Source organism: Magnolia sinica, chromosome 18 (assembly GCF_029962835.1).
Source record: "Magnolia sinica isolate HGM2019 chromosome 18, MsV1, whole genome shotgun sequence".
NCBI classification, from domain to species: Eukaryota; Viridiplantae; Streptophyta; class Magnoliopsida; order Magnoliales; family Magnoliaceae; genus Magnolia; species Magnolia sinica.
In genome coordinates this window covers 60243334-60246420 of record NC_080590.1, presented here as the reverse complement: position 1 = coordinate 60246420, position 3087 = coordinate 60243334, and the positions used below count along the sequence as shown (strand labels likewise).

General features: G+C 43.0%; 1 long non-coding RNA gene across 1 annotated transcript; it reads left to right on the top strand.

The window, feature by feature from the left end:
- The first annotated feature begins 498 nt into the window (after window positions 1-498).
- On the top strand, window positions 499-1322 carry LOC131233359 (uncharacterized). The gene is made up of 2 exons (XR_009165209.1): window positions 499-802; window positions 1166-1322. It is a non-coding gene; the product is annotated as an uncharacterized LOC131233359 (long non-coding RNA).
- The last annotated feature ends 1765 nt before the right edge of the window (window positions 1323-3087 follow it).

Here is a 3087-nt window from a genome sequence, read left to right as displayed (position 1 = left end):
TCCTTATTTTAGGGTCCATAAAAATGGATGATTTAGATCTAATACTCAAGGCCCACATGATAGATTGTGTAAACTAAATAGACTGTTCCAATCTAAGATAAAAGCTCAAAATTGGGCCTAAAAGGGATGAAATAGAAAAAAAAAAAAATGGGTGTAGGCCCAAAACAAGGTAATCAAATGTCAGCCACTCAATTCAAATTGGACCCAAGGCCCAATAGGTGGCCCATATAGGAACATCCAGACAACCCAACACTTAAGCTCAAATAGATGTTGGCTCGAGTATAAGGCCCACACATGGCCTAATGGACCACATGGCCCAACCTATGGTCCACCCGTTATCTAGAATGAGTGTAAGTCCATTGACTAATAGGCCTACTAGGTGTTAAATAGGTGCAGACGCAAACCGATGGCCTGCACCCTGGGCTACCTGGACACGGCTAAAAAGAAAAAGAAAAGAGGGAGCGCCCGCATCCCACAAAAAAAACAAAAGAAAAAAGAAAGAGGGTTTCCTGGCTTTTCAGTTCAAACGAAAAGGGGGGTTTTTCAGAAAACCCAAACCCTAACACAACCCCTATCCTCTCTTCCAAGACCAGCTACCGCCGGAATTTCTGGCCAGTGACTGCCGTTAAAGCCCCACTTGCCGGAAATAATGGTAGCTATCGCTGTCCGTGAGAGAAAGAGGTTCAACGTGATATATAGCTGCTGCTACGATGGAAGGCGTAGGCCATCGAGTCCAGAGGTCATCCCTGCCAATGCAGGGGTTGTCAGATCTCTACCCCAAAATAGAGATGAGAGAGATGAGGTGATTTTCATTATTTTCATTTTTATTTTTATTTTTGAATATGCAACAGCCACAATATTCTAGGCAACGATTGTCCAGGCACTTCTCTCCCTTTAATCTCTTGTAAGAGAGCCAGAGGTTGCCGATCATAAACGCCTCTAGCTATAGGTCTGATGGGCGGCCGATTATGGGGATCTGAATGCTGGATTTGCCAATGTCGTCTACGGCCGCTGGCAGCAATTTAAATTAACGGGTCTCAGAAAAAACCCTATTCAAATCCGATTGTTGGCAACGATGTCGGATGTCAGCAACCTTTTATACCAGAACCCGACGGTTCAAGAGGCCGAATCTTAACAATATCTTAACTTCTTGTCACAATGGCAGATGTATGATTCGGCAACAATGGCAGTCTATGCATCTGTTCTCACTAGATGCCAGAGACAGATGCAAAAGAAGAAGAGACGAAGGTTTTTTTTTTTTTTAGAACATTAATGGCGGGTAGATGCTGTTGTACTGCAACCAAAATTGATGGGATTTTAATCCCTTCCGATTTGCCAAAATCCGAATGCCAATACTGTATATCATTAAGGCTCCATACGAATTTGGTAATCCCAGTTCCACTAAAACACTGTGTGTGAATCATAGCACACCACCCCTTACACAATTTTAGATATATCACAACTTAATGGGGTCCACTGGTACACCCGATCACACTATCAAACACTTTGGACAATCCAGACCCTTAATCTATAAGGCCCACCTTATTGAATTCTTACACTTCTGTCTCAAGGTTCTGAAGAATTGCGAATCAAGATCTTCTTGGGGTTCTGAGTAGGATAGATCAAGACAACTTTGTACTCCAACTCCACACCTTGCACTAACCTCGTAGGGCGAGCAACCTCTACTTTGAATTCTGTCACCATAAACCCATGACTTTGCTGCCTAAGGGACGACAAATACCCAATTTTCTTCAACCCTTGCTTACTTTCTAGGCAATACGGACCCACGTTTTATCACCTCGAGCCTGCTGATCAAGTTCGGCACGAGATGGTCACTGAGCAGTCTTCAAGGAGATGAAGTCCAGTCAACGATCACTACATAAAGCCAGCATGGATCCAACATGGACATACAACGGTCAGTGCCCAAAGGCAGTGTGGCACCTGTTTCCTCAGCTGGATCTCACTCCTCACTAACGACCAAGGTCAGTGCAAAACTAGGTTCACACCCTACATGCACCAATGGAAAGCATTCCTAATCATTTGGATCGTAAGTTACTTTGTAAGTAGCTTATCTAGGTTTCTACTCGGATCCAATACTTAGCTATGTAAGTTAAGGTTATCTTAATGTTAGGATGGGATCCAATACTCAATTGTGGAAGTTAAGGTTAGGGATTTTGTCCGTACTAGCATTGTGATATGGTCAAAATCTCTAAATCGAATGAAAGTTCCAAATATTCTGAAGGTAGTCATCTGACAGGTCTTAAAAAGTTTTTCAAACCAAATTGCCACTGTCCTTGGACTAGTAGTTGTACGGTTTTTGAGTGAATAGGAAGTTAAGTCGTATTGAATCCCAAGAAAGTGACGTGGCAGAAGCCCTTTTTGGAAGTGGGCAAGGCCCAACTCATGGGGCCAACATTGATGTATGTGTATAATCCATGCCACCCATCCTTTTTGTCATGTCATTTTAGGGCTAGGGCCCAAATAATCGCCTGATCCAGAGCTAGTGTAGGCCACATAATAGAAAACAATGGTGACAATGTCACCTACTGTTGAAAATTTTCATGCTTACTGTTATGTTTGTTGGAAGTGGACCATGCCCAAGTCAGGACTTCTTAGGCCCACGGCGAGTTGGCCGACAAGGTGGACGGAACGAATCACTCCATTGTGGGCCCTAGGCTATGGTACTAATGGCTACAAACTCAAATATTCTTTCACTATGGATTTAGTCTGTAGCTTTTCATACATTTTTAGTAGTAAAGGAAGTGAACATATGATAACCTCGACTCTTAACACATCATAACCTTGACTCTCACAACCTCGAACTTGACAACCTCAACCCGTAACACATGACAACCTCGAACCTTAACACATGATAACCTCGCCTCGACACTTAACACATGACAACCTCAACCTCGATAACCTTTCATCCATTTTTGGTAGTAAAGGAAGTGAACATATGACAACCCCGACTCTTAACACATCACAACCTTAACCCTCACAACCTCGACCTTGATAGCCTTTCATCCAAAAGGAAGTGAACATATGACAGCTCGACCCTTAACACATGACAATCTTGACCTTGATAGC